We start from the raw sequence: 10,874 nt of genomic DNA on the forward strand, positions 1-10,874 counted from the left end.
TTCATGTGTGTGTTAAATTGAGGAAGAACTGTAACTAGTGCACGCATGCTGTGTCATCAGTCTGTGCATGTGTAAAAGCCACTGGTGTGAAATTTGCATTCAGAACAAGAGGCTCGCGCTAAGTGGGGCAGCCTGTAAAAACCTAGACAAAAGGCCAGAGTCTTTGTATCCCACCTGGAGAAAATCCCCATGTGGAGAAAGCAAGCGTGTCTGGGAAATATGGACAGTCCTACTCTTGCTACTGTTTGGGCAAGCATTTCTGTGACCCCTTAGGGATAGACTCTGCCTAAAAAGATGCTGTTATTTCCAATTAAACTTAAATGTCTATTTCTACCGTTAGATTATACCCTAGGTATATACCTAGGGTATAATCTAACGGTATAGCTTCGGGGACTGAAGCTGACGAGACTGATGTCCCTGATCATACCATGGAGCTTGGTCATCTAGCTAGGATGCAAACTGTACTGGCTCAAACAAGCTTTTTGGAAATTGTTTTCCCTAGAGAATGGATGTTATGATGTAAAAATAAAAGGAAGAGCATGTAGTCTTTGCTACATGATTAATATATATCTAACTTTATAATGTTAAAGTACCTAAACAAAATAAAATAAAGCTGGGTCCTTGATCTGTTCTGAACGGAGGAGAGAAAGGGCAAGAGAAAGAAACTTCTTTTTTCACATGAAGACATCATAACTATGAGAAGCATTCAGGCAGCAAGATCATGAGTAGCATATACGACCCTATAATAACCTGGAAAAATAAATAAAGGTGGATAACATCCTGTTTAATTTATGATGTCCCGTATTGTAGAAGAGAGTGGCATTTTCTTCAGTTTGAGTTCCAATGGGACAAATAGGTCTCCTATTTGCACATCATTTAACGAGATACAGATTGTAAGAATGTGGCATGCAGAGATAGTCACCTCTTCTCAAGTGCTTTGGTTTGCATGTGGAAGTAGTGGCAGGTGCTTATGTGTTCTCTTACTTACTAGAACTCATTTGTGAGTATGTGTGTGAGAGAAGGTACTCTTTACTACGGACACTTTCCAAATCGTGGCTTTGATTCTCTGAGAAAGTATTAAGAACAGGCTGGTGTTTACTATGCCAGACAGAAATAAGCATCATTAAGCTACCAAAAAGTCAGAGAAATAATATAAAATCATCACAGATCCGATCATTTTCTAATCACAAACTGAGGGAACAATTTTCTGTTAAATGTGCTTAACTGTAAGAGTTACAGGCACCAGTTTTTCACTGTGGCATGTTTCACCTGCTGTGAAACTTTTACCTCCAAATCCATAGCAAAAAATACCCTTCCTTTTTTCCTTTCCCACTTAAAAATAAACAAAACAAATGGTTTTTAAGGACTACGTTTTTAAATATCTACTTCAAATCAATACTCACAAATATTTATAGTCAGTCTCAAACTTTTCAATACTGACTTCCACTGCAGATTAAGGAAATCCAAATGAAAGTTCCTGCACTAGTAACTATTAATGAAAGTCACATTTTCACAGCTCTGTAAACAAAGCACAAAAAGAATTTACGAACTTTACCAAATGAAAATTCAAATAATTCGTGCATTTAACTACTCTAGTTTGATTCTAAGCTCTCTTTCCTAAATATATGTTAGGTCGTGTTTCCCAAATGTATTCAGCCATGTGATATGTAGTACCAGCTCATTCATATCAGATGAAGTGTGACTGGAAATAAAGCTGGATCTTTTTAAGAAGACACAGTCCTTTGCTCCATATTTCCAAACCAAAAGAGCCAAGTTCATTGTATTTTTGCCTACATTTCATTACTGCTCTTCTTCCTTGTAAGTGAAGACTAATGTAAAGACAATCGCTAAAGAAGCAGCAATCATAATACCCTATACTAACTAAATTCAGACTTACGGCTACTCACAGGAGAAATACATGACAGATCCATTGTTCTGTATTAGCAGGATATTGTCCCAGTATATGAACACATGCAAACTTTGAAGGCTTTGAATATTTAAGGCAAGACACTAGTGGCTCATCCCAGTGGGAACCACAGAAAAGGGGAACCTGATTAAATTTAATGTCATTGTCACTTTTTTTTCCATTGCTAAGAATTATATAGGTAGCCATAGCTACCACACTGTTCAGACACCACGACCACAATATTCTCCCTCAGAGGTTGGCGTCAAGGGCTGAATTATTCACTCCAAGAATGTGATTCATTACTACATGTGATTCTCGCAGTTTAAAAGATTTGTCAGTATATAAAATACATGTACATATTCTAGCAGCTTATTTTAAAATCATTGTTACGCCCTCGCTAACCTTAAAAGACACCAATTTTTATTAGTATAATTTAAGTTTGGAGCACATCTGCCCCTGCCCCATTCAGAAAGCTCTGAAGTAACTGAGCAGCCTTTTACTGTTTACTGTACAACAAATTATGAAGTTGAAAACTAATGTAGGAATATGTAGGAGGCTACTTATAGACCCTGCAATTAAAATAAGAATGTTTTTAAACTAGTTTCTTAGAAATGTTTGCCTGCTTGAACTGTTCCCTTATCTATTGTTTATTCTGTCAAATGAAACCTCAAATAAATATTCTCCTTAACTGCGGAAAGCGCATAACTCTGTTTCTCCACTGCTGTTTCTGTTGCTAGCTCCCATCTTCCCCAGACTTGCCTCAGAGTGCTATTCCTAAGTTGGATAGACTAATTAGACTCATTTCCATCCCAAATAACTTCTGTGAGCATGCCTCATTTACCACTCACTGAGATACATGAATAAAGAAACGTCTCTATCTATGAGGATCTGCCCAGTGTAAAACGGCTGGTACCTCTAACGTGTTTAGAGAATAACGTTTTCTCCTGTATGTGATACTAGTAGCCAATTTTATCATTTTTCCTTTTTATTCACAAGGAAAACTGAGTTCTAAAATAAATCTCCAGCTCACGGTGCTGACAAAGCTTAATACTGCAGCAATCCTTTCACGTACGCCGATTACTCTGACTCAATACCGCAGAGTTTTGCTGGGTTTAGGGATGTGACAATGACGAGCACGAGACGGGCCGGACCATTAACATTTATGCAACTTGATCTCAACAGGGAAGCTGATGACAGGCAAAGTGGCAGAGAGCCCTATTCTATCCCCCCCTAACTGTCTCCAGTGTGTAGCGTATGGCAGGATTATCGGGAAGAGCCGAGAGGTGAGCAGAGAACTGCTCTGCTCCGAGTGATTTTTTCAAAACCCTCAAGTGCCTGGATCACTGCTCGGAGTCTGTGGGAGCTGCGCAGGATACTCACTGCAAATCAAGCCATAAAGCTACACAGGGCCTGCAGAGTGAGAGACAAAATCTGAGAGCTGAGAGAAGTACAGATACGAATACTAAATACTTGTAAACAGGTCTGCTCACCAAAGTTCACTTGAATGAATGAACGGAAGATGTTCTTTTTTTTTTTTTTAAATTAAGCTGGAGAAAATGTGTTCGTTGCAGAGTGGAAATTTGTATTATGTTACCCTAGACAGAAGAAAGCAGTTATTATTTTCCAGTAGTGATATTTCTCAAATTAATTGTTCTGGTTTGTTTTCCAGAAAGATTTCACATCCGTTACCCTACTTTGAATTCAAGAAAGGGCTTTTGGAATAATAGAGGTATTATTATTTTATATATTTATTATATTTTGAGTAGTTAATGCTCTAGGTTAGCAATAGGTAATTTAACTACTGTAGCTTCTAACTTGCCAGATGCCCTTGCTCCAGTCAGGTATTTTCTTCTCCTGCAAGCAGCCCTTTGAAATTAAGGTGCCTACTCACAGCAGACAACTTCTGAGCTGAACTAATGATGAGGGAATCAGACCACCAGACCCTCCACTTAGTAAGACAACAAGCACTCTGGTCTCTTCAGAAATCGGAGCCTGTGTGGCTTCTGATTGTCATGCTGTTTTCTTAGAGGTAACCCAAATCCCAACAGAAAAGCTTGAATTTGTGCCAGGGCGAGGGAGTAGCACCATAAATGGCTGCGACCTCCTGGAGAGGTGTGCCGTTCTGCTGGAGCATGGTGTGCCCCACGCTGGTGCTCTGGCTGGCCCATCATGTGAGATGGAGTGTGCCCTGCCCCAGGCACTGCTGGTGGTGGGAGAGCTACTGGCCTGTCATCCCCTGCTCCCCCCGCGCAGAGGGATGCTTGCACTCTGGAAGCCTCTCTCAACTACAGAAGCAAGATAATCAGAAAGCAAATATTGCCCCAATGTAGATTTAAGTCAATATTTTGAGCTGCTGCCTGGCCTATTTGATGGCAGCCAGAGGTTGGAGGTCACCTACCTGTCGATGACGGCACCAGGAGCACAGGAGGCAGAGTCAGCAATCTTCCTTGCCACTGTTCAACTAGGTTTGTTTGCTGATTGAGTACGTCAATCACAAAACTCATCCCCTCCTCTTCACTGGGAGCTTTCTGCTGATACAGAAAAGAGGGACACAGAACCCCCCCAATTCTTCTTACTGATAACTCCTGTTTTTAATCCTTCTGAAAAGTTTTTTCCCTCTCAGAAATTTCTGGGAGATACCAGGGATAAATCCGGAGGGTTTGCCATTGAACCTGAATGGGATCAGGATTTGGTGCTAAACACTAGAGCTTGTGTCCACTGCATTAGTGAGAGAGTGAACACAGAGGCCATCTGTATAAAGCCTGTGGAAAGCCGGCGCGACTGCTCTGCTCTGCAAAGGAAGCCTGGCATCTAGTGGACATTTAGCTGTTGCATCGCTCCTGCCTTTTCGGTTAGTAGAGCTGAGGGCTACCTACACACCACCCCAGAACGGGTCCTGACCCTCAGTTCATGTGCCTGACCGCAAGTTGTAGTGAGCTTTAGTCCTAATTGCCATTAAAACCCATGCCGACTCTTAAATCTGACCAGTTGCCACTTAAAAAAGTGCAGCTGAGCTGTTTTAAATAGCTCCTCCATGGAACCTGCTTTTGTGCCATACATCCTATTTTCTGGCTTTTTTCCCCACAATGAATGTAAACGTGTGGAAAAAACAAAGTCAGAAGGTATATGAGGAAATCATCCTGAATACTTGCTCAGAATGAGAGATACAAGGTACAATATCCATAAAAGGTACTATGGGAAGAACTCACATTGTTGTCATTAAATGTCAAATATATTTTTATTAGTTGTTCCAACACGATGCGAACCCCGCTAAATTTCTTCTTTCCTTACATTCTGAATTTAATGTGAGCACACAGAGTACCTCTCTTTGAGTATCAAGTCGACATTTAAATGATTTATGTTTCTTTTTCTTTTCTTTCATATTCTTATTCAGAGTTTATTAGAGGCCAAGGTGTAAGTATGTGTTATGCTGTCTGGTTGCTTTGAATAGATTTGTTCCTTTCACTTAGAGCAATACTTTTCTGTACTTACTCATGCTAAATTATATCTTGCTATGCACTTCATCCTATTAAAAATAGTAGGATTGATTTTGAAATAAGGTAATATGCGATATTAACAGAAGGAGAGGACACGATCCATGTAATTATTAAATTATTTTGTATTTATGAATGAAGTAAGATTTTATTACACGGGGGCTTTACAGTATTTTAAAAAAGAAAAACTTAAATGCATCTTTTTTTCTCAAAACTAATTCAGTATGACTACTATTACAGCTGACGGATCTCAGTCTCGGTAAAGTCTTAGCAGTCGGAAAAGGCGCGCCTTTAAATCCATCTTGCTGAGCGCACCGCAGACCCCAGCGGCCGTTTCCTCCCCCTGGTGGCCAGGAGAGCGAGATGGCTTCCCCTTCTAAACCGGCAGCACCCCGACCCCGCTCTCCCTGCTCAGGCGCTCGACGACCACATTTCTGCCAGAAATGAAAACCGCTAGTGGGCCAAAATTTAGCAGAGCCGTCATTCTTTGCTACAGACAGCAGTGGCGAGAGATTTCTCCGGATTGGCACTCAAGACATTAATGCAGCAGTACTGAAATTCTTGACATTCCGATGACGGAGCTTGACTTGCACTGGTAGAAAATTCTGCCGTGATTAGATTGTTTGACCAGATAGATAGCCATAGAAAAGACAAAGACCTAAGCACGTGTATTTTATTATTCTTACTCTTTTTAAAGGAGAGAATGTGCTTGAACTTCATTTGTTTATAAAGCTAAGACAGAAGTGACAGAAATGTTAATGACCTCACTTAATGAGTATTTGAAAACTGAGCTGTCAGCACAGCAGTGAGTTAGAAAATAAGGCACCACAGTACTTGCTAGGGAATACTTAGCAAATACCCTCTTGGCTTTTGCAATGTAGGCAATACAATGTGTTTATTTGTGTTTAATGTGCCATGCCAATTACAGGCACATTTTTTTTTTCATCCCAAAAGGTTTATTCTGCTTTAATTGAAAATCTCAACAAAGCCTTAAATGTGAAGCATGTCTTCGGAAACACTTATAAAATATCCCCCTTGCCCTGCCCTCCAAAAAGAAATGGATATAAAAAGTCAGAAATGGAAAAAACTCTGGAGATTAATTCTGTGTGGTACCGAGCTCCTTTCGTGGTGGTTCTCACAGTGAAAAAGGGACCTTTTATAAACACGCGGTACAGGAACAAACCAGGGAGAACATTGCATTTATATGGGGTCATGTCCATTAGTCGATAGCTGCTTTATGGACTGCTATATCAGCTTGATTTCCCCACCTCTGGGGCTGGAGATGCATTAGCTGGATGACCTCTCTGCTCCAGCTCTTGGCTTTGCTGGGATCGCAGGAGGAGAAGGAAAGTCGCCCTGTTTCAGTGCTGGCCGTGGTTGTCCGGCTGTCTTTCCGACGTTCATCACAAAGGGTGGTTGGCAGCAGGGTTAAGAAAACTCGTCAGTCCCAGCCCTTAGCAGACCAGTGAATATCTGACCTCAGAAACAGCTGCAGTTACTGTAAGGGGCTGTGAACTCTGCCCGCAAAGCCGTGGCCTGTCTTTCCTTCTGTCCCTATGTTACAAAGAGGCAGAGACCATGGAGGGACAAAGAGGCGGGCAGGTAGAGGCAGTAGTATCTATCTCTAGGAGCTGTAGTTCAGTTCATCATAGCTTGAGAACCAGAGTCCTTATTCAGCATTTGCCTTTTCCCTCTTTTTGTTCTTACCTCAAAACCAGGAGCTGGGAATTTGGGGGTTTGTTACATCGCTAATAATCTAATTACAACCCATATTGTAAATAGGCTCAAACATTGTTTTTTCTCATTTGAAGTAGATACATATTGACCAAAGAAAACTGTAATGTATTAAAATCAACTGCACAGCCTTGTTCACGTGACATTGTTGTCTTACATGGTAAAAATTAATTAAAAGGCTAAACTAAGGAAAGTCTCCATGAGGTCTACATGACTTTCTGAATTGTCCTGTGTTGTTCTTGTTCAAATCAGGTGCAAGAAGGCAGATTAAGAAGCTGGGAAAAGCATACTAATGAAACAGGGGAAGAGAGAGGAAGAATCATTAAAAAAATGTAGCTTGAAGGGGCTGCAGGAGATCATCCAGTCCTTTCTCTGCCCAAAGAGAGGATCAACTATACCTATGTCAGCTTTGACAGATGTTTGCCTAACTGGTTCTTAAAAGTTTCTAATGATGACGAATTCACAACCTCACCAGATGTTATACTCCAGTGTTTAATTATCTCCATGGATTGAAAGAATTTCTTAAGCCTAATGCAATCACTACTTGTTCTGTTTTTCATGAAAATAGGGGACAGATGTTTCTCTACCTCTTGCAGTATCTTTCTGTGTACTTGCAGACACATTCTCCTCTGCTTTATATTCAGCACATCCTGTTTATTTAATCTTTCTTTAAAGAACTAGAGAAATGAGAATATTCTGAGGTCTTTTCTGAACTATCTCCAATTCAGCTGCAACAAAAAAAGCTGTATGTCCCAAACTGGACACAGTGCTCTTGCCTTACTGGGCACTGGGTATAACAGTTCTACTCAAAGAAAAGAGCAGTCTTGGGGATGTACTCGTTTTCATACAACCAAACATGGTGTTTCCGTTTTTTCATAGTGGCGTGACCTGTTACCACTCCCAGATCTGCTTCTGCAGAGTGGTTATGTAGGCTTTTTTTTTCCCCTCAACTGTATTTGTGCTCCTCTTTTTTTTGTGTGGAACCCGTGTTTTTTGCTGTTGCATAACATTTTTTTCCTGTGTGGAACCTGTGTTTTTTGCTGTTGCATAACATTTTTTTTTTTTCAGACAATTTCTTTGACTTGCAAGGTCACTTTGAATTTTAATCTTGACCTCCAGCATGCTTACAGCCCTGTCTCAGTTTGGCGTCATCTTCAAATTTGGTATGTGCAGTGTGTATCCCTTGACCTGGGTTGTAAACAGAAGGATTGGACAGAAGCCATGTGAACACACCCCATTTGATACATTCTTCTATGCTGACCATTCCCTATTGGGCCATTAACCAATTCTGGAGTTTAATCTGGATCGTGTTTCTATGGCTTATGAGTGTGCTATAAGATACCCCAAGTTATGGTTATGTCATAATGACACACTGTAAAAAGCCTTGCTGAAGTCAACATATATAACATTTGCTGCTTTCCCCATATTCATAAGCCTTCCTGCTCCGATTCAAAAGAAGTTAAATTGGTTTGACATTGCTTTTTCACAAATCCATGCTGGCTGTTGCTCCTTAGGCAGGGGGTGTGTGGGTGTGTGTGGGTGTGTGTTAAGTGCTTATAACTTCTTGGCATTTTATTGGCATAATCATTCCCTCTCATTAAAAGTGTTTCAAGCTTCAGCTGGTCGTGTTGTGGCCCTAAAAATTATCCTTCATTTTAGAGTAAATACAAAATCTCACTACACAGATACCAAGTCATCCTTTCCCCAAATGTGTGAAGCTTTTACTGTGTGCAAATAGCAGCCTAATAACAGTAATCGTTACTTGCAAAGTTTATAATATGACAAAATTGAATTAAAAAACAGTTACTATTAAAAAAATCTTATGTAAATCCCAGTTTAACTATGTGAGCTTTTCTAAATCCCAATACAAAATCTCACTACACAGATACCAAGTCATCCTTTCCCCAAATGTGTGAAGCTTTTACTGTGTGCAAATAGCAGCCTAATAACAGTAATCGTTACTTGCAAAGTTTATAATATGACAAAATTGAATTAAAAAACAGTTACTATTAAAAAAATCTTATGTAAATCCCAGTTTAACTATGTGAGCTTTTCTAAATCCCAAAGTTTTAAAGATAGCTTCTTATTGAGATTATCGTTTGGCAACAAGAAGTAAAAATATTTTTCTAATATTAAGATGTGTTTTTAGGAAAAAGGCTTATTTTCCTGGAAAGCAAAGTACAATGAAACAAAGTGCATTGATCCAATTACAGAAACAGACATGAAGGAAACAACACTGATCCCAGGAGTGGAAGTGCACCTGTATTTAATCTATTCTTGTATGCAAAATAAGGCATTTACACAAACTTTTACTCAAGTTTTTAAATATCAAAAACTGAAGCAACAGATTATAGTAGGTTACAAAGAAACTTGAAGAAAGTATAAAAATAGAGCAAAGAACTATTGAAGGTTTTCTTTTAGAAAAAGAACTGGTCTAAGTATATTTAGAATTAGCCGATTTTTTTATCCAGGGCAGGCAAAGCATCTTTTAGCACTCTATCTGCAGTAAAATGAGGGTTTAGAATTTAAAAGCATGAATTAAAGACAAAGGAAGGGGCATAAAAATAACACGTAAATGTATCTAATGAAAGACTGTATATGCCTTGCTCCAGTTTCTTTGAGATTCAGAACAGTACATGACAGACTCTGTTACTGCTTATGCATTAATAATGTGGCAGTGAATAAATTTTATTTGCTTAAGGCCAAATTCTGCCTTGAAAGATACTGAAGTCCAGTTCAGTCCTCCTCTCTCTCAAAAGTAGCTGAGAAAAAATAGCTGGATCAGGTTTTACAAGTATAATTTGTAAAAAAAAAAGTGTTTGTGCAAATGTGTATTTGTTTATGTGTATTTATTTATGTTTGTATTTATTTACGCAAGCCCCGGTGATATTGCTTTGGTGAAATATGGGGACAGTTATATGAACGCTGGGCCAAAGAACTTTCATTCCCTGTTCATTTTTACTCTCAGCTTATGTACTACGCAGTGTCAAAAATGCAACAGTATTTACAGAGTTACAGAGACAGAGTTACAGCAGTGTATCCTCATAGCAGTAAGCCAAAAAGTAAGCACGTGAGCATACATTGGAAACTTATTTGTTTCACTTGAGTCATGAAGGACTAAAATACTTTTTGGCATGCACTTCTGAGGTTACGCTCCTCACCAAATTGTTCCTTGAAACAAAAAGTGATTAGTCTGTGATTTGCAAATAATATGGGAGGTCTCAGCTGGGGGTGACCAACCCAAGATCCTTGAGAATGATGTATGTTCATACACTTCTGAACCTAAGTTCCCTTTAAAGTCCTGAGGACTGGCAAACTGATGTCCACAGGATCGCTACCACCTTTAAAACCCAGCTTCTCATACTGACTAGTTTGCTTCTAAAGCCTTGTTATGGTTATTTCTTCAGCCATCAGCTATTGACTTTGGGTTTTTATTGATAGCCTTAACATGCTAGTTTTCCTTGTAATGTACAAACTCTGAATATAGTATAAAGAGAAATAAAAAGTGTTTATAAACAATGGAAACTGTCTTGCTGAAGAACTGTAATTAATAAACTGTGGGCATTTTTTGCAATGTAACTTAGCAAATGAAGGTGCTGTGTAGAAAAGTATCTTCAAAAAGTCTGTCCTGGTTTCGGCAGGGATAGAGTTAATTTCCTTCCTAGTAGCTGGTACAGTGCTGTGTTTTGGATTTAGTATGAGAACAATGTTGATAACACACCGATGTTTTAGTTGTTGCT

Source organism: Aptenodytes forsteri, unplaced genomic scaffold (genome assembly GCF_000699145.1).
Source record: "Aptenodytes forsteri isolate BGI_AS27 unplaced genomic scaffold, ASM69914v1 Scaffold93, whole genome shotgun sequence".
In the NCBI taxonomy this organism is placed as follows: domain Eukaryota; kingdom Metazoa; phylum Chordata; class Aves; order Sphenisciformes; family Spheniscidae; genus Aptenodytes; species Aptenodytes forsteri.